General features: G+C 37.4%; 1 pseudogene; it reads left to right on the top strand.

Moving 5' to 3' along the window:
• The first annotated feature begins 274 nt into the window (after nt 1–274).
• Nucleotides 275–2,078, top strand: LOC118022463 (annotated as a pseudogene).
• Nucleotides 2,079–7,182: the final 5,104 nt, after the last annotated feature.

Raw genomic sequence — 7,182 nt, 5'->3', positions numbered from 1 at the left:
CTGCGCTGTCGCCTGCTCTTCATTCCCGGCTGACGCGGTGTAAACGACTCTCTCCCCAGTGGAAGGAAGGAGGCCCATGGAGGGATGCTGGGTTTTTAGTCAGGCAGCAACGGGCAGCCCTCCAGACCCCAGAGGCCCGAGAAGACGCGGGCTGGTGGGAGGGGCTCTTTTTAAGCTCCCTGTCTCTTGGTCCTGCTGAGTCCGGTCACTCGGTTCTGGACCTTTACCGCGACAGCACCCTGAATGGCGGAAACTAAGGTGAGAGGATTTCAGGATGATTTCCACCTTGACTTACATGTTTAAAAAAAATCTTCCTGCTGGAGCAGGGGCGTCTGGGTGGCTCAGTCGCTAAGCGTCTGCCTTCAGCTCGGGTCATGATCCCAGGGTCCTGGGATCGAGTCCCGCATCGGGCTCCCTGCTCAGCAGGGAGCCTGCTTCTCCCTCCCTCACTCCCCCTGCGTGTGTTCCCCCTCTCCCTGTCTCTCTCTGTCAAATAAATAAAATCTTAAAAATAAAAATCTTCCTGCTACCAACAAAACAAAACAAACAAACAAACCCTCACATTTTTTGCAAGAACCGTGAGCTGTTCCTCCTAGCTGTGAGCTGCCCCAGGCATCAATCGAAGACTTTAGTCAGACCCCAATACATATAAGGAATATCGTGATGGTGGATGGTGTTTGCACTCCTTTGCTATCAGGCACTTCATATAGAGATGTGACGCTGCATCATTTGGCTAGAACAGCACTTTCGGGTTTCACGCATCAGACCAGTGTTCCAAACGAAGTTGTTGATTATATCATCTTCGGCACAGTTATACAGGAAGTGAAAACAAGCAATGTGATAGAGAAGCGGCCCTTGGAGCTGGCTTCTCTGATAAGAATCCTGCTCATACTAGCTTGCATCTCTGCCAGCCAAGCCAGGACCACAGGCCTTGGCTTGATTGTTTCTGGCTAGTGTGATGCAGTTGTGGGAGGTGGTGTAGAGTTAATGTTGGACATCTTTATTTGTCATTCAAGGAAAATGAGGAAAACGATTCTTGATCTCAATAAGGCCAAGACTCTGGGTCAGCCACTATCTTTAACCTCTAAATTCAGATTGAATTTCTTATCACTTGAGCACCCTCTGGTGAGACGATGGGCACTCTGCAGTCCAACTGGTCACTGCCTTTGCTTTTTCTGACTGAAATAAGATGAGTATGTACTTTGTCTCCACAGCCTGACCATAAGGACACAAGAAGAAGGACTGCTTTCCAATGTTGTATCCTTTTTTTTAAGATTTTATTTATTTATTTGACAGAGAACACAGATAGTCAGAATGGCAGGCAGAGGGAGAGGGAGAAGCAGGCTCTCCGCCAAGCAGGGAGCCCAATGCGGGGCTCGATCCCAGGGCCCTGGGATCATGACCTGAGCTGAAGGCAGATGCTTAACCGACTGAGCCACTCAGGCGATGTTGTATCCTAAAGAGTACCAAGAAAAGATACAGTTACCAAAGATAACTGCATTCATCCTTTGTCCCTGGAGCAGATGGCTAAACAAAAACCTGCATTCATCAAGTCCTGTGGTATAGCGACAGCTGCAAATTCTTCTTTCCTGACCGATGGTGAATCAGTAGGGTTGATTATGGCAGATGAAAAAGCTCTGGCCATAGGTTATAAATGGAGGGCATTTTTGAGGGATTTTGTGTAAGGACCTCAGGATCCGAAAGATCAACTTTTACTCAGACAATATATGCTATTCCAGAAGTTCTAGAGAAGGCAGGATTAACTGATATTGATGCTTTTGAATTTCAGGAAGTTCTCTCAGGTCAGATTTTGGCTAATTTGAAACCCATGGATTCTGATTTGTTTGCACAAAAATACACGGTTTAGAAAAACCAAGGTTGGATTGCCTGCTTTAAAGAAGTTTAACAGCTGGGGTGGATGGCTGTCCCTGAGATACCTATTTGGAACCACTGGCTGCAGGTTGGTCATGGAACCTGCCAACAGATTACAGAAAGAAGGAGGCCAGTATTCCTTAGTGACTGCCTATACATCTGGAGAGCAGGACCGTGCTATGATAGTAGAAGCTTATGCAAAATAATAGATCAGGAAGAGGTGACCTGGAGTTTCTGTGCAATACTCACACTAGGTAATGACATTTCAGTGCATTACTAAATGATATCTATAATTTCTAGCTCCTCTTAGGAAAACAAAATTTGTGGCCCTCTGTTAAATGCTTTGCAGTTAAGGCTCACTAGTATTCTGAGCTTTCCAATAATCATGGCTTACTGCTCTTTCAGGGATTACTTAGCCACCAGAATCTCACATAGTGATAGGCTTAGGCATTTGTTTTTGGTCTTTATTTTCATTAAAGACTAAATGAGTGGTTGCAGTTTGGGGGAGAAGTTAGCTGAGATTTGGAATCATCTTTGTAAAATTTGCAAATTCTTATATGTAATGTAAAGATAACTGTTTTCTATGAAATACAAACCAGTGTGCCTAAATTCACTTAATTATGAAAAGATAATCCAGAATCTAAATAAGTGGAGAGGTATTATCTCTAAAAAAAGTTTTTTAGAGACAATGAAAATAATATAGGTCAGAAATTCAGATCTACATAAAGGAAGAGCGTCAAAAAAGGAATAAGTGAGAATAAAATAAAAACTTTTAATTGATCCAACATAAATTTTTCAAAATAATAATACCAACAATGTATTCCAGTGTGTATGCTTATGTATATATCATATATGCTTCTGTATGCTTATTTATAAGTGAAAAGAATGACAGCAATGATACAAAGAACAAGAAGGAATTAGGTTTATTTTATAATAAGATACACTACTGATGACGTGGTATACTGTCATTTGAAAGTGGACTTAAATTAGCTGTAAATATGTATTGCAAACCCTAGGACAAACAAAAAATATATGCTATATGCTAAAAAAAATGAGAAAAAATTGAATCTATAAAATGCTCATTTAAAACCACAAAAGGCAGAAAAAGAGGGAAGGTAAGAGTAGAAACAAAGTATAGGAGCATCAAATAGAAAACAATGACAAATATGGTAGATATGAGTCCAAATATATCAATAATCACTGGAAAACCAATGGTCTAAATGTACCATTTAAATGGTAAAGATTGGGGCACCTGGGTGGCTCAGTTGGTTGGGCGACTGCCTTCGGCTCAGGTCATGATCCTGGAGTCCCTGGATCGAGTCCCGCATCGGACTTCCTGCTCGGCAGGGAGTCTGCTTCTCCCTTTGACCCTCCCCTCTCTCATGTGCTCTCTCTCATTCTCTCTCTCTCAAATAAATAAATAAAATCTTTAAAAAAAATAAAAAAAAATAAATGGTAAAGATTCTCAGAGTGAATAAAAAACAAGACTCAATTTCATGAAGTCAACAAGAAAAACAGTTTAAATATAAAGAGACATACAAATTAAAAGTAAGTGGATGGAGAAAATACACCATGCTAATACATACCAAAAGAAAGCAGAAATAGCTATATTAATTTCAGACAGCAGATTTCAAAGAGAAATTTATTACAGTTAAAGAAGGACATTATGTAATGACAAAGAGATCAATTCCCCAAGAAGTCATAACAATTCTTAATGTGTATATGCTTAGCAACAGAGCATCAAAGTGTGAGAGGCAAAAACTAATAGAACTACAGAGATAAATAGATGAATCCACTATCATAGTTAGAGACTTCCAGAACCCTCTCTCAGAAATGGACAGATCCAGCAGGCAGAATATTAGGGCATAGTTGAACACAATACCATTAATCAACTGGATGTAGTTGACATCTATAGACTAAATCCTACAACAACATCAGTATGCACATTCTTTTCGAGCTTCAGATTCACCAACACTGACCACATTCTTGCCCATATAACACACCTTAACAAATTTAGAAGAAAAGAAATCCTCCATGTCTACTGTCAGATCAGAGTGGAATTAAACTAGAAATCAATAATAGATAACAGGAAAATCCCACAATATGTAGAAACAAACCAGCACACTTCTAAATACAGACATGCTTCGTTTTATTCTGCTTCATTTTATTGCACTTCATAGATAATGCATTTTTTTACAAATTGAAGGTGTGTGGCAACCCTGCATCAAGCAAGTGTATGGGTGCCATTTTTTCCAACAGCATTTGCTTACTGTGTGTCTCTCTATCCAATTTTGGTAATTTTTACAGTATTTCAAACTTTTTCATTATTATTTTATTTGCTATGGTGATCTGTGACCAGTGATTATGACTCACTGAAAGTTCAGATAGTGGCTAGCACTTTTTAGCAAAAAAATATTTTTTCATTAAGGTATGTACATTTTTTTAGACATAACGCTATTGCACACTTAATAAACTACAATATGGTATAAACATAACTTCTATATGCACTGGGAAACTAAAAATTTCATTTGACTCACTTTATTGTGATATTTGCTTTATTGCAGTGGTCTGGAACTGAACCCACAATATCTCCCAGGTATTCCTTTAATATATAGGTCAAGGAAGAAATCTCAAGAGAAATTTAAAAATATTTTTTTCCTAAATGAAAATGATGAAAGAACTTATCAAAACTTGTGAGATGCAGCTACAGCAGTATTTATGGGATAATTTATAGCACTGTATGTATAAACAAAGAAGAAAGATCTAAAATAATCTAAATTCCCATATTAAGAAACTAGAAAGAGAACAGCAAATTAAATTCAAAGTAAGCAGAAGGAAAGAAATAATAATAATTAGAGCAGAAATCAATGGAATTTAAAAGAGGAAATCAATGGATTAAATTAACAAACCAAAAGCTGTTTCTCTGAAAAAAATAAAATAAATTGGTAAGTCTTTAGCTAGGCTAACTAAGAGAAAAAGGGAGGACACAAATTGTTAATATCAGAAAAGAAAGAAGGGACATCACTACAGACCCCATAAACATTAAAAGAATAGTAAAGGAATAATATGAACAATGTCATGCCCAGAAATTTGGAAACCTAGATGAAATGGGCCAATTCTTTTCTTTTCTTTTTTTTTTTTTTTTTAAGATTTTCTTTATTTATTTGAAAGAGAGAAAGAGAGAAAGCATGAGAGGGGGGAAGGTCAGAGGGAGAAGCAGACTCCTCACTGAGCAGAGAGCCTGATGTGGGACTTGATCCTGGCCACGCAGGTGCCCTGGGCCAATTCCTTTAAACACATAATTTGCCAAAACTCGCACAAGAGAAATAGACAATAGAATAGCCCTATATCTATTGAAGAAATTGAATTAATGTTTCACAACCTTCTAAAACAGGAAGCACCAGGCCCAGATGGGTTCACTGATGAATTACACCAAACACTTAAGGAATGGGGCACCTGGGTGGCTCAGTTGGTTAAGCATCTGCCTTCAGCTCAAGTCATGATCCCAGGGTCCTGGGATTGAGGCCCACATTGGGCTCTCTGCTCAGCGGGGAGCCTGTTTCTCCCTCTCCCTCTGCCTGCTGCTTCCCCTGCTTGTGTTCTCTCTCTCTCAAATAAATAAATAAAATCTTAAAAAAAAAAAAAAGTAGGGAATAAATTATACCAATTCTATACAATGTTTTTTGGAGGATGAAAGTAGAGGGAATACTTCCTAATTTATTCTTTGTGGCCAGCATCACCCGAATAATAAAACCAAATAAAGATACTACAAGAAAAAAACAGACCAATATATCTCATGATCAAGAATCCTCAACAAAATATTAGCAAGTGAAATCCATCAATGTATAAAAAGAATTATACAACCAAGTGGGATTTATCCCAGGTATGCAAGGCAGGTTTAGAAATGCAAAAGCCAATTAATCCAATCCATCAGTGGACCAAAAAAGCAAAATCACATGATTGTATCAATAGATGTAGAAGAGGTATTTGCTAAAATTCAACCACCATTTATTAAAAAAACTCTCAATAAGCTAGAAATAGAGCCAAACATCCTCAACTTAATAAGTATCTACAAAAACCCTACAGCTAACATCATACTTAATGAGAAACTAAAAAATTTCCCACTAAGATCAGAACAAAGCAAGGATGTTTCCTTTCACCATTCTTTTTAAAACATTATTCTGGAAGTTCTAGCTAATACAGTAAGACAGGAATAGGAAATAAAGGACATACAGATTTGAAAGGAAGAAATAAGATTATCTTTGTAGATGGCATGGTCATCTGTGTAAAAATCTGAAAGAATTGGCAAAAAATTCCTAAAACTAATAAATGATTATAATAAGGTTGGAGAGTAGACATTACTGTACAAAAGTCAGTTGCTTTCCTATATATCAGCAAGTAGATTATAGTAGTAGTAGTTAAACGTAGAACAGGTAGTTAAATGAGTAGAATTTGAAATTAAGAATACAATGCCATTTACATTAGCACTAAAAAAATGAAGTAGTTATAAATCTAATAAAATATGTATAAGATCTATATGAGGAAACCTATAACACACTGGTGAACAATATAAAAGAAAAAATAAATGGAGAGATGGTCCATGTTCATGTACAGGAAGACTCCATATTGTCAGTATGTTCACTCTTCCCATCATGATCTATAATTTCAATGCAATCCCAAACAAAATCTCAGCAAATTATTTTGTGGATATGGACAAGCTAATTCTAAAGTTCATACGGGGACTCAAAAACCCCGCATAGCCAACAAAATATTGAAGAACAAAGTTGGAGAATGACACTACCTGACTTCAAGGCTTTCTATAATCTATAGTACTTAAGGAAGCATGAAATCGGTGGGGAAAAAAAAAAAACAAAACAGGAAATTGATCAGTGGAACAAAACAGAGAGCATGGAAGGAGACCCACATAATATAGCTGACTGATTTTTTATAAATGAACAAAGGCAGTACTATGGAGCAAAGACCATCTCTTCAACAATTGGTGCTGGAACAACTGGACATCCATATGCAAAAAAAAAAAAAAAAAGAATCTAGACACAGACCTTGCACCCTTCACAAAAATTAACTCAAAACACATTACGTATCTAAGTATAGGTAACATAAAAGTTAGTATACCTTGGGTATGATGATAACTTTTTAGATGCAACACTAAAGGCTTGATCCATGAAAAACATAATTGATAAACAGTACATCATTAAATTTACAAACTTCTGCTCTGTGAAAGACCATGTCAAGAGAACAAGAAGACTAAGCTTTAGATTGGGAGCAAATATTTGTAAAAAAAAAATCTGA

The sequence above is a fragment of the Mirounga leonina genome, unplaced genomic scaffold (genome assembly GCF_011800145.1).
Source record: "Mirounga leonina isolate KUSES-001 unplaced genomic scaffold, KU_Mleo_1.0 Mir_176, whole genome shotgun sequence".
Taxonomy (NCBI): domain Eukaryota; kingdom Metazoa; phylum Chordata; class Mammalia; order Carnivora; family Phocidae; genus Mirounga; species Mirounga leonina.
The sequence above is the reverse complement of the archived record's forward strand: the minus strand, read 5'-3'. Positions and strand labels throughout refer to the sequence as shown.